Raw genomic sequence first — 13882 nt, 5'->3', positions numbered from 1 at the left:
CTGACATGTGATTCGCAAATGGTAAAAGATAGTGAGGTAGTAGCAAATCTCTGGGACAAGCGTGACTTGTTATGCGGCATTGATGCGTCTCATGCCTCCGGTAGAACGTAGACAAGGGGGCTTATAATGATGGAGGAATTATCCTTCACCCAAGAGGAGCAATACGGCCGCAATTAAGGAAATCTATACAGCTTTCTCAGAAAGCCCCGCCGTGGTGGTGCAGTGGTAAGACGCCCGACTACTGTGCCGGAGTACCCGGGTTCGATCCCGACTGCGGCGGCTGCGTTTCGATGAAGGCGAACGTCCGTGTGCTGTGCGATGTCAGAGCACGTTAAAGATGCCCAGGTGGTCGAAAATTTTAGCCCTCCACTACGGATCCTCTTTCTCTCCACTTTCACTCTCACCTTCCTTCCTTCCCTCACGGCGCTGCTCAGGTGCCCACAGAAATAAGTTTGACTACTGCGCCTTTCCTTTCCTGTGAAGAATTATTATTATTATTATTATGCTCAGAAACGAGTTGAACAGTTCGCTTTGGTACGGGGTTCGAACCCAGGGCCACCACCTGTCCGGGGCAGTTGCTATACCAAGTGAGCAAACTAGGTATCAGATGGTACGGTGAAAGCGAATTTATCGACCACTCAGTTAGTAAAATGACTGCTACAAGCGGTGGTTCCAATGAGAACCCCGGAGCAGGACGAATTTTTCGTCAGCTATGAGTTTTCTGAGAAAGCGGCTGTATAGATTTTCTTTGTAGCTGCATGGCTGCTCTTTTGTTTTTCTGATGAGCAGCTGCTCACTATTAAATGTCTATTCCGCCTTGGGGTAATTCATTTAAAACACCCGCCGCGGTTGCTGCTGAACGCAAGGACGCGGTATCAAACCCAGCAGCTGCTGGATTTGATCCCGAGAGCTGCATGGCTGCTCTTTTGTTTTTTTCTGATGAGCAGCTGCTCCCTATTAAATGTCTATTCCGCCTTGGGGCAATTCCTTTAAAACACCAGCCGCGGTTGCTCAAGCCAGCAGCTACTGGATTTGATCCCGAGTCCTTAGGTTCAGCAGCGGCCGCTTTTCGATAGAGGCGACAAGCAAGTCACCTATGTAATGCCCCTGCACGATGTCAGTGCACTTAAAGAACCACAGATGCTCAAAATTTCCGGAGCCCTCCACTACGGCGTCTCATAGCCCGAGTCACTTTGGGACGGCAATCTCTATAAATCAAACCTAACAATTACCCTAAAAAGATATGAAACACGGAGGCTTCTTCCTTTCCACTGCTTCTTTCATTTTTGGGTTTCGTAATTTTTCAAGCTAATTATCAGAGAAAACATCGGGGTTTGGAAGGAAGAATAGTTTTAAAATCTGGGGAATTTTCCAGGATCATGTTCCGGATGCAAAAATTGGGTAGAGTAATAAGGTTTTAGCCGAAAACGAATGACCGTATAATATATCAGCGAAACCAATTGGGTTTCACCCAGTTTTCCAGGAGCATGCTCTGGATGCCAAAATTGGGTAGAATAAGGTTTTAGCCGATAGCGAAAGATCCTTATACGAGCGAAATGATTCTCGGGATCGGGCAAATTAGGCATATCCTGTCGCATGCGGACCGCGATGACAACTCGAGAAAAACTAAGTCGCCTCTAGGAGAAGTCATCCCTACGCACGCACTCTGACACACATAAAATAAAAAGAACAGCCCGTATAGAAAACAGATGGTGACCATATATTTGGGCTGCTTGTTTTCGAGCACCGGCGTCGTTGTCAGTATTGAAAACACCGTGAGCTGCAGGCAGAGGACTCGTAATGCCATTTGCACAAGCTGTCGGTTTCCACTTTAAAGATCGCTGTAGGGCGTGACAGTGAGGCTGCGATGTGTAACCTTTTTATCTGCCGAATACGCGTAAATCAGGGATACTTGTGGGGCTGAGCTAGCGTGGCACTTGAGTCAGTTCAGAACCTGTCGTGCCACCAGCAGTGACTGCATAATATATTTTGCCGACTGGAACGGGTGAAAGGTGCTCCCTACCGTTTTCGCAATTCGTGCGTTTGTAGAGCAAATAAAGCATTCAGGAAACATCTCTTCGAGCCTTCAGTGGGGCGTTATACGGCGCGAAGCAGGCATTTCTGTGTCACTGCGCGCTGCATGGGGCCCAACAGTGCTCGCACATTGCGCCGGGGGCTGCTTGGTTTTTTGTATATGCCACCACCCCATTCAGTTCTTCACGGGTCGGTACTCAAAAGCAAAAAGAAAAAGCAAACAACGAAGAAGAAAGCGTTATTACGCCTAACCTTGCCCTATAGCCGACGGCTGCCTTCACGCGCGGCTTTTTGTAGCTCCAAGCTGTACATTTATTATCATCCAGGTGGCTCCAGCGGCTCGTTCCAAAATTTCCACTGTTGCAGATATCAACTTGAGCAACATCGACGCGTGCGTTGATAAAAACGCGCATACCTTAGCCACCCATTATCGAAGCTTTCTGTTGTTTCTCTCTATACTCTTTTTTTGTTTGTTTGCGATCCCGTATATAAATATTCCTTCAGGAAATTTCCCGACCAAATAACCGTTCAAAGCCATGGTGTCCAAAACAAAACATGTGGGACGACAGGAAGCTGCTGCGGTCTCGCGAGGAGTTATATTCGCGGCGGACAGGCGGAAGGAAGAGGCTCTCGACTCTGTTTTCCCCCGCGACTGAACAGCCCGCAGTACTAGTACTGCCGCGCCCAGACGGCGCTCCCCATCCACGCGGAGAGCATAGCAGGGCGCCGCACATAGCATGCGGGCGCCCGGTTTTCGCGCAAGGCTGCGAAGCCCTCGGGAGTCACGTTGGCTGGCTAATGGCCCGGCGGCGCACCACATCCGCTTTCACCGCTCTCGTCCGGCGACGACGCCTCGCGTCGCCGTACATCGCTGCATGGCCGCCATCGGTCTTGGGGATCCCGTTCCGAAACCTCTTGCGGCGCCGAGGCCGCTTTGGCATTGAAAAGGGCGCGAGCGGAATGTTTCTCGGCAGCTTCAGTCTAAAACACATGAGGACGCCAGTAACCTCTTTAACCTTAATAGCGGTTCATGCTAGTTGTGAAGCGTAGTGAGGAGGACACATCGCGTGGGAAACGGGGCACGAGAGTAAAAATCCGCTCTGGGTTCCCTCGTTAAAACTTGGGCCTCTTTAACGCACCCAGATGGCGCTCATCGACTTCGATCATGGAAATAGCCACCTTTGTGAACCGACAGCACAGCGGGAACCTGTCCGTTTCTGCTCTCCGCCAGCGATGCTCCATGATTTGGGGCATTATCTTATATTCAGATACATTTAGTGTGAAACCGGGAGAAAATAGAATTTTCATGGGGTGTCAGGAAAGAAACGAAATTTACTTTTTTTTTTTTTTTTTTTTTTCAATTCACTGCTTTTCCAAATCGCTGCATTAAAGAATTAAAGAGAGGTGAGAAACAGGGGGTTTGGATAATAACCAAGTGAATTTTCGGCTACGGTATGAAACATCACTGTTCTCCGTATGTTATTGAGTGCGTGGTCTGTTGATTTGAATATCTAATTAATACTGCATGTGTTGATACCTTTAATATATCATATGTCAGTGTTGCATAATGCTGTTTTTATATTTTACATACACGAGAGGTGTGTGCTGTTGTCTGTTTTGGGAGCCAAGGCCCAGTCGGGCTTGTCGCCTTTTGCCTTGGCTTCCCCTTTCTTGTAGAAAGAAAGAAATAAACTCAAACTCCAACTCCAAGTCCGTTTATCATCACTTGTTCTAGCTTGTACCATACAAGCTATGTGTACGGTTGACCCCTCCCATAACCCCCCGTGCCGTCATGTTCAAGTCGTCTATGTTGTGGTCTCTCATCGAACCGGCGTTGTACTCAACCAGCACTTTTGAGCTATCATTTCCGCGCATTGTCTCCGCGTCCGCGAGCAGTGGCAGTACCTGGAGCAAGCATGCCCTGCTGAGCGAATCAATAGCCCTGAGCGCGTGGCTTGCACCCGGAACAGCGGAGTAAGCGGGGACACACAGTCCTGGTGAGGGGCATTGCCGGATGTCGGCGTAAACGGTTGGGCAACGGCTATTCCAACCTCTCCCATCCGTACACAAGCCACCGACTGCCGATCGGCTCCCGTGTGTTTCAATGTTATCTCATGGCCGTGTTTTGCGGGGCTGACTCAGGCGCAGAATCGCTGCGCGTGGGCGCGTGAGTAATGGGGAAATCTCCACCATTTACATACGCGTTTTCTCCGTTGCGAGCAAAACACGTGCACTTTTGTTTGTACTTTTTTCTGATGTCTAAGAATTTACTGTTGCTAGCGTTTCTTCTGTTTATTTTATTGTGGTTTTTCTTGCGCTTGCGACTACTTGTATATGAGGAAAATAAACCACATCGGTTTTATGCATCAAGGGCGTCAAAATATAAAACGAGAAACATGGCAAACTTGTAACGCGAAGTTCAGATATACATACCGCGCTTCGCACCTGGAGTGTGTGGGGAGGTTTCTTGCATGCGTGCACATAACTTCAGCGCTCCGCTGCGCAGCAGTTTCTCTTCGAGGCTCATCTGTCACGATGAGCATTCCTTGTCATCCGTTACAGTTCTTTATTTCCCGCTTTCCTTCGTCATCGTATTCGTGGGTATGCAAGGGGCTTGATCACGTGGAAGAATTTCCGTTCCAGATTTTCATGTCTCATTCAGCCTTGTATGTTCGTTCTTGAATGACTTGTCCCTAAGAGGCCGTCTAATCAGCGAGAAAACTCGATCTGGGCAACTACGCACGTTAGCAAACGTCACGGCCCTCCTAGCAAGCCAGTTAGGCGCTCGAAAGCAGTTAGACACTTATCAGGCGGCCATCTTGTTTTAGGACGCTTCAGGCACTTTCTGTAATTATTTTGGTATGTCGAAATAATGGCGACATTAAGTCCTTCGCAAATATGGAACTCCGGCTACTGAGAAATTATAAGAAGCAAAGACAAATTAACATAAGCGGACAGACGAAAAGTTAAACAATAAAGGAAAGCGAGATGTGATATATAGCTTTAGCGGCGTGATACGGTATGTGGGGTTTATCGTCCCGTAGCTGCCTTTGGACATTGAAGAACGGGGTCTCTATTCCAAACGTATTTCAACGCACTCTCACAAAGCATAGCACACGGGGAGCTTTTGTATCTTGCCCCATGAAAATGCGGCCGCTTCGGCAGGAGTTCGATCCTACGACCTGCTGAGCTACCGAACGCCCTAGTCACTTCGCAACCGCCACTGGTATAAATATACAGTTACTGGGCGAATAACAACGAAAACAAATGGCTGAAAACCGTGCCCCTGTCCTTTATGTTTCCTATGGGAATAAGAGATGTGCGAGTAACTGGAAATATTTAGCGTTTTTCTTTCTCTCCGTCCCCGCTCTTTTATTCTCCTTTATTTTGCGACCTCTGCTAGGGCCCTAAAGTGTTGTGGTAATAATAATAATAATAATAATAATAATAATAATAATAATAATAATAATAATAATAATAATAATAATAATAATAATAATAATAATAATAATAATAATAATAATAATAATAATAATAATAATAATAATTGGTTCACAGGAGACAAAAGGCGCAGTATCTGTCACACTTGTCTCTGTGGACCCCTGAACGACGCCGTAAGGGAAGGGAGGAAGGTGGGAGTGAAGGGCTTCGGAGTAATTTTAACCACTTAGGGATCTTTAACGTGCACTGACATCGCACAGCATACGGACGCCTCTCCGTTTCGCCTCCATCGAAACACAGCCGCCGTAGTCAGGATCGAACCCGGCTACTGCGGCACAGTAGTCGGGCGTCTTACCACTGCACCACCACGGCAGGGAAGTGCGCTTGTATAAAGCCACTATTACTCACCTCAACTTCCGGTATCAGGATTCCCTCTTTCAGGGACAGCTACCTTTGCCAATAAATTGCGCTTAACTTTTACAAGACACGTGCGTACCTGTTCTCGCGAACGCTTTCCGTGCGCCTGACCATGAAAAAAGAAGCAGATATAACAGCAGAGTCGAATGTGCTCGAGCCGTTCTGTTCCATTGCCAACCAGAGACTAAGCGCGGTTGTCTGGCCTGGAAGAAATATAGAGGAAAGTCAGCAAGAAGAGCAGGCAGCGGCCGCGAAGTGCATAACACGCAGTACGTATACTCTCGGTAGTCGCGCGCCTTGCCAACACTTTCCCACACGGCCTGGGTCGTGAACGGCGCCAAGGCCTGCCTCATTTTCAGGACTGACCATGGCGTTCTCGCGCTTTAGCGGCACTCAGGGCATCGTGATTGCTTCCCTCGTTATACTGCAGCGTCTCGGAGGCCCCGAGTAAAGCTGGATAAGGAAATATCGCTTAAGCCAACACTTTTTCTGCAGCTGTCGTGTGGGGGCTAAAGCGGAACGTGCTGCTGAAACCACTTTACGGAAACAGGAGAAGTGATAAATACAGAAACAAAACATAAAAACGAGCAACCTGTTGCTGCCTTAGTATAAAAAAATATTACGCACTAAACAGCGCACGACGACGAAGGCGCTTCAGCCTGGAGTTCAGCTCATTCACACAGTGGTACAAAATATCAACCACGGGTGCAGGGTTTATGCCGTTCAGATTCAGTTCACACACTTTGCATATAACCCAGGGTTTAGATCTCTGCTTCACGACGACCATTTTTCTCGCCCGATGAAGCAAATACTTTGAATGTATAATTGAACGACTCTCCATCCTTTCACACAGCTGCACGACGTATAATATATACGCAGAACATTATTCCAAACTAACCAGCAAAAAGGAGGGTGAGTAGTAGGAATAAAGGGCGTATGCTTTTAATTACTAGAAAATATTTAACGCAAGGACGGACAGATGAGTAGAAACCGTGCTCAAGATGCTTTTGCACGGAAAGCAAGTAGTCGTACATCTTTTTTGGCATCTCGTCGATTTGGCCAGAAGCCCGCGGTCACCGTTTACGGCACAGGTCGGTTGCCAAAGCGTGCCTGAGCGGTCCGAACCAACTGCCGCTCTTGCACGGAACAGGGACACTCACATGCAATATGGCTCATTGCTCCGGAGCGCGACATTCATCCCTGTATAGGTGCGTTGATCGCGCTCGGCTATATCAGCGACCCACCACTTGTTGCATTCAGTGAAACGGGGATGCATTCGACGACTGATAGTTTACGGGAGGCATTCGCATTGCATTCATCAAAACGCGCACCTCTAGCAGCGTTTACATGGACCCGACAGGAGCGGGTTGAGTTATGGTGGCTAGAGGGCCACCGTAGTTGAGTTATCGGATCGAAAACCGGTTACAGGGTTCATGTAAACGCTGTTGGGTTGGGTCGAGAAGTCGAGTGAGTCAACTCCGGCGCAGGGGGTGGGTTGACTAGACTGGACCCCGCTTCAGGAAGCATGTAAACGCTGTCGAGATAAGTCGGGGCACAATGGGAGAGGAGAGCAGTACGGAAAACGCCGGAGATGCGCTGGCAGAAAAACCGGAATCGGGTGCCTTACGCTCGTCTCGCTCGTCCAGAGTCGGTTCTGCGCTCATCAGGTAACTCGGTAGGGTCGAATCCACTCAACTCCTCAACTCGACCCCCGCTGTCGGGTCCATGTAAACAGGGCTCCTCTGAAGAGGCATGTCATAGATAGGGTAGTCTATGAAATGAGCGGTGAGCACATAATGTGCACAACGTCATCTGCACGGGAAAACAGCGCCGAGATAGAACAGAAATAGCTGGCAAACGTGAGTAGTTGAGGCACACATGAACTGAAGAAGTGTGAAGTGTTGGGCTAGTTGGTGGCACATTATTAGAAAAAGATTTAGCGTGGAGAGAGGAGGGCACACCACGAGGAGTATACACACCACTAGGAGCGTTAATCTTCCTCCAACTCAAGATTTCATGCATTTTCGTTGCGTCCTATTTTATTTTCCTGTCGTCGCTGCCACCCACTCCCACCTTTCCCTTCTCCGCCTATGCGTGTTACAGCAAGCCGTACCATCAGCATTTGGCGGACTTCTAAGCTTTGTTTAAATAGCTCTTTACGCAGAGAACGATCCTTTCAGTTTCGAAGGGCTTATATACTTCACTTACTTTATTATTTAACGTAGTAACAATGTGGGCTGAAAGACAAGCATTCATAAAAAGGTCGTGGGCGGCTGCCGCCCACAGTGCTATTGGACGATCTCCGTCTGATCTTCAGGTATGCTTTGCATGTCTGCGCCGAGAGGGCGGCTTTTAATGTGCTTGCATTTTCGTTGATTGAGATTCCACTCAAACAACAAATTTTACGGCGCACAACCAGCGAGTATGACAGCTGATATCTGAGAAGCACTGAAGAGAAGAAGGAAATGTTCGTTTCGAAACATATGCGACGAACGCTGAAGCGAGACTCTTGCTTTCGTAACCTGTGGTCTTTGGTTCCTTGAAGAAGACGATGTATGTGGGTGTTCTAAGAAATGAACCGCTATTGAAATATGTAGCCAAACAGCGCGACCATTCGTAAACAAGCAAAATCCATTGTTTGCACGGTCGATTCACACGCGATGTAATTGCTGGGACGCAAAAGAAACAGCTCATTGCGCGCTATCTCTTATATCCCGAGGGAAAGCACAAAATGGGCCGGTTCTTTCGTAAAGACGTTTTTTTTTTTTTTTTTTTAGCATCGAGAAAAAAGGAGGAAAAGAACCATTAATCGTTGCTTAATAAAATTGTACGTCAGTTATTTTTGATAGTCATCCCACACGCGCGCGCGTCACAGGTTACTACAATACCATTTGAAATCTGCCCACGGGTCCCATAATGGCGACGTCGCAGCCGGCTGCCTCCTGACCTTGCGTCATCGGGGCGGAATACCGGCGGGCTCTCGGCGAAAGCGGGCATCTCCAGATCGTGGCTGGCGGTGCGTGGCCTAAGCGGCAGCGCCGAACGCGTTTCCCTCCGTGGGCGCGGCCCCGCTTTACGGGCCATAAATACGCGCCGCCGTGCAGCTGACAAGTGGGCCAAGGAACCATATGAGACGCCCGGCGGTCCCTCACCTCAGACTGACGTCAAAGCCTTCGCCGCCTCCCGCGCGAAGCCGCGCGCCCAGACGTAGGCCGGCCGCCGCGCTCGTGCCTAGGGTGCGCTCGCGAGCACCGCTGGGCACGCACGTAGACCACAGGTCGAGATTGATGGATGGCCGCTCCGGTCGGAGGGCTTGGAAGTTTCGTTTGGCCTCGAAGGCCAGTGGTCACGTACTGAAAGGAAGTAAGCACGAGTACGCCTCAGAGGAAGAAAAAAAAAAGAAAAAAAAAAAGGAGGAAAGCAAAACGAACGAGAATGAGCAAGTTTCCGTCTGGATGGCCGGAAAACCAATGCACTACCTCGGATTCGGCGCGTCCTATTTCCAAGTCGTGCCACATGCGCACAGTGGTTTCGGCAGTGAATCACGATATATATGCGGAATGGATGGCACTGTTGGTAGCAAAAGTACTGAATGCGGGTGCGCAAAAGAAAAATATATTTCGGCGCAGACACTAACTAGTCTGAAATGTATCAAGCCATGAGAAGACGCGCGTATGATCCACCCACTATTATAACAACTTGCCAGACAACTGGATCGCGAAGCAGCGCTGTAGAATATTTTTTCCCCCGAGGGCAAACAATGTACATCTTTTTTTCTTTTTTTTTTTTTAATCTAAAACGGTGTGGACGCGCTAGCCAGCGGAGGTTACAACGACGGACGTCACTTGTTTCCCTTTCGTTGCACTTCGTATGACCCGTGACAACGCCCAGAGAGCGAGAGATATGTAGAGCCAAGAAGCATGGGGACCATATATGGACCAGGGGAAGAAGAGTGAATTTTGGATTTGCATGAGCCATCAGCGAGGTCCTTGAAGATGTTCTTCCGGCGCTAATAACGCTGCCATATTCACGGCTCTCCGGCCAGCGAGGCCGCGGCAGGGAATGCTGCCCCGTCGGGGTCACTGCCAGGATGCTCTGTAGCATTGACACGCAGGGGCGTTTCGACAGACGGGCGCTCAAGTACGCGCACTAGAAACGCTCGGCGGCTTGTTTACGATAGCGCTTGCAGACGCCCACTTCGCTCGTGGCGCGACGAGAGAAAATCGTGGGCGGCTGCCGTCATTTGCATGAGAAAGGTGCTTTTCAGGCGCCGCTGTACCAAAGACAAGTTGCCGCGTGAACCGCTTCAGCGAAACTCTGATCCATGCGCGCGCCGGGTCGCGGAACTGCCGAAGAAACAACGCATGGAAAAGAACCGAATAAAACCGAAGCATAAAGAGTGAGATGAAAAGGTGAAGACAGCGGCCCGTCATAGCTGCATGAGTCGCCATAGCATCCGTGAAGGCCGTGAGTCAGTGCAACCGGTGAACCGGGACACGCTGCGTGACGTGCATTGTGCGTGTGCTCACGCGTCCCGATTCAACGTCATCGTCTCGCCCAAAAGGAGATATCGCAAGAGCCAAGGCCACGGAGCGCCCCTAGCTGTCATTGCGAGATAGCCGCATGCTAGCAACGGAAGAGGGTGGGGTGTAGACACTATTTGCGTTATGAGAAACCGGGCGGCAAGCGCTTTGCACCCAATCTGTCAGCGCTTTCATCTAATCCTTCCCTGTTGAGGTAAGGCCATGCGTCGCCTTTAGCGTTGTGCGTGGTCTGATCGCATCGCTATAGCGCGCGTCGGGATGTCGCAGATGAAGGGTAAGGGCCACTTGAGTTAGCTGTTACGCTCCTCTGTACAAACTCGGGTCGGAGAAACCACGAGAATTTGTTTTTGACCTGAACCTCTTAATTACACCTGTATCCACATGTCCGTATCGCAGCGTATGCCACGCGCCAACATAGTACCGCTGGAATTCGATTTGTCGGCGATTGACGCTCAGTCAGAAATGGCTTCGGCCCTCATGCACTAGCTCACTCGCAAACGCTTCCTGATGTTTCGACGGATGCGTAAGTAGTATGTTTCACGCAAGGCGAGGCTGTTGAAAAAACCACGGAAATCCGCTATTTGCGCGCGGCTCTCCGGCCGTATATGCACTGCCGCAAATACCGCCGTTTGATAACCGCGGCTACGCCTCGCTATGAGAACTTTAGTTGACTTACTGGCCTGCCTTTCCGCGCCCTTTGCAGTCCACGCGAACGTTTTCGCTCGGCAAACGGCGCGCCAGCAGCAATCTACAGACGGCGAGTGTCCTTCTATGTCCCTCGGCAACGCCCACCTTAGGACGCGCGCACACGTACGACGCTCCGACGTCTTTTTCGCATCCGCAGCTGACGTTAGCGACGATAGCGGCTGTTGAGTCAGTGCTCGACGTCACTGGATTTCCGTCTGCGGCAGACATTGTGATAAATAAGCCGACGCCTTTTGTCTTCTGATGCTGCCGGACTGAACAAAGGGCATGCGAAAAGCTGAAAACAGCACAACAGGACTGTATAGTATTATATATATATATATAATACTATACAGTCCTGTTCTGCTGTTTTCAGCTGTTCGCATGCCCTTTGTTCAGGACGGTATATACTCCGGCATATATACTCCGTCAGCTATATATATATATAGCTGACGGCCGCTTATTTCAACAAAAGTATATCTAAGTAAATGGCATCAAACGAAAAGCGGATTTTTTTTCTAGGATTGTGTTTTGCACCGTAATCTTTCAGCGGAAGAAAGGGACTTTCAGCTGACCCAGTCAAAAAATTGCAGCTCTTGGCTTGTTAACTTCAGCGCTGCCCGAACAGCGCATTTTAATGATAGTCAGCTATTTTACTTGTCTACTAGCGCAGTTCAGAGTCCTGTAACAACGTTTCTTGTACTCGTAGGAGGAGAGGCTTAATTGTCTGCCGCTGAAACTTTTCTGAGAGAAAAATAAGCGATGCAGCGGTAGTTTTATCGCACGCCAGGTATTTCAAAGAGCCATAAGCACTTTATTCCAGCGACTCGTGTCCGAGACCAGCTAGTCCAACTAATCGCAGGATTAGCTTTCCTCTACGAACTCCTCCACATCTTGGCAAGCGGAGTGTGCATTTGTAACATTTACTTGATTTTTTCTTCTTCTCAATTCTCTATTCCACTTGGCTGCGAAGCATTCTGCTGTCCAGCACGATGCCTTAGGTTCGAAGCAGATTGCTGTGTCCGTGTTTCGATGGAGGTGAAACCGCGCCCGCACGGCTACATTCTGTTCGTCATTCTTTCCCCGGACTGCCAGCGAATGGACGGCCTTCCCCGAGAGCTCGCTGTCATCACCTGCTCATCTACCTTCCTTGTTGACCGCATCACACGTGTACTTGAATAACAATATATATATATATATATATATATATATATATATATATATATATATATATATATATATATATATATATATATATATATATATATATATATATATATGTTTTGTTACTGTAGAATCATGTACTTCCGCTGTATTAATCTCTATGGGCCCCACCCCTTATGTAATACCCTCTGACGAGGGTCTTTAAGGTATTAAAGTGAAGTGAAGTTTCAGTGTCATGTGGTCATGCAATGTGGTCGGAATTATATATGTGGCACTAGCAGATGTGGCAGCTTTGTGGAAAAAGCAAATGGCGTCAGGTGCCGCGCTTTTGAAGCCACTCATTCGTATCAATGGTTCCTGAATGGCTGGCGCATGCGATTTCGAGTATTGAACCCAGTGGGAAAAAAGAACTGCAGGAAATTTTCTGTTTTCGCAACAGAAATTCTGTGCGGTTTTTGACCGTGAACCTGTTGTGATAACAGAAACTGCCTCAGTAAAATTCGAATTTTGTGTGGTTACAGCAGGAAGGTACAACAGGCTACAGAAACGTAGTACAGAAAAAAAAAAAGAAATACGGAACAACAAAAAGTGCCAAATAACAGGAAATGCCTGGCATTACTACAGAACCACGGAATATTTTGTCGTATTTTTGACACTGTTCTGAATTTTTTTTATTTTCAGCTGGGGAGGGGTAGATCACAAACAAGTTCCATATATAGGTAATTCGATCGATTATAAAAAATGTCAAAAGCTAAGGTTATCTCGATGCATTACTGGCAGTGAGGCCATCCGGAGTATACCGGCAGCTAGCTCACCGCTAGTTGGACGTTACGAGGCCTATCCAGCTTTGCATCAAACCGCAGCGGACGGTGTTTTGGCTCTATAGCCACTACCTGTCATAATTAAGATGCCTAGTCCTGTTTCGAGTGCATATAAATAGAATAGTCTAATTAAAATTAGGGCGCAGTTCGTTTCCGTAGCGCCTCCATGTAGCGAAGCGCACCAGGAGAGGGTCGCCGATAGGCTTTAGTTAGGTTGATTTCACCGCAATACAGCGAGGTGGCGTGCAAGATGCGTGCAAAAAGCAGAAGGCCATCTTCAAACTAACCCCACATTCATCTAGTAAAACGGTTTCAGAGGCCAGCAGGTGCTCAAGGCCACGTAACCGACCCATCTCCACCCGCGGAAAATGATTAAAGAACACCGTTAGAATAATCAGAATTCAGCACTTGCAGGAGCGCGGTGCTTCGTTCGATATATTGAATGATCGGCGAAAGTGGAGTTCTATATACAGCGTCATTTTCCGGTACTTTTGCACAGGATTCACAAGAAGAAAATCTGTGTATTGGATATAGCTAATATTTCATAATATCCTGGTTGGACCTATAGTGTGATAAAGGTGAATGGGGATCGTCATTAGCCAAGGAAAACCAGCGTACATACTCAGAAAATTGGAACATACACTCATACTTATAGCCTATAAAATTATCGCCTGTACTAGTTGCTGGTCGAAGATTTTAGGGACCACCATTACTGTAATTCAGTACGAAAAATGATGACTGATGAGGTCCTGACATTGGCCTTTTTGATGCGAAAGT

The sequence above is a fragment of the Amblyomma maculatum genome, chromosome 1 (genome assembly GCF_055883805.1).
Source record: "Amblyomma maculatum isolate TAMU_Amacu chromosome 1, ASM5588380v1, whole genome shotgun sequence".
In the NCBI taxonomy this organism is placed as follows: Eukaryota; Metazoa; Arthropoda; class Arachnida; order Ixodida; family Ixodidae; genus Amblyomma; species Amblyomma maculatum.
This window is presented reverse-complemented; position numbering follows the sequence as displayed.